The sequence below is a fragment of the Fulmarus glacialis genome, unplaced genomic scaffold, assembly GCF_000690835.1.
Source record: "Fulmarus glacialis isolate BGI_N327 unplaced genomic scaffold, ASM69083v1 scaffold7893, whole genome shotgun sequence".
NCBI classification, from domain to species: domain Eukaryota; kingdom Metazoa; phylum Chordata; class Aves; order Procellariiformes; family Procellariidae; genus Fulmarus; species Fulmarus glacialis.
The window spans coordinates 11033-11442 of record NW_009200954.1 but is presented as its reverse complement, the minus strand read 5'-3'; positions in this window follow the sequence as shown (position 1 = coordinate 11442).

Genomic DNA, 410 nt, shown 5'->3' with positions numbered 1-410 from the left:
TGCATGTTAGACAACTTCCATATTTTATTATGCATATCCGATCTCATACTAGTTTACCAGGACCGCTCATTTCTGGTAATGCTGCTGCAGATGCCTCGTCGTTTGGAACAAGCCAAATTATCCCATGAATTTTTTCATCAGAATGCTCGCTCCTTACGGAAGCGGTTTTCTCTTACAGCTGAACAGGCCCAGGACAGCGTTTGTGCTTGCCTAGATTGTCAGTGGCTCACACCAATGCCAGTGGTATCCGCTGTGAATCCCAGGGGACTGACTTCCAATGAACTATGGCAGACGATGTCACTCATGTTTCCTCCTTTGGTCGTTTGCGCTTTGTTCATGTGTCTGTTGATACCTCTTCTGGGTTTTTGGTTGCAACGGCTCATACGGGTGAACGTGCTCGTGTCATTATC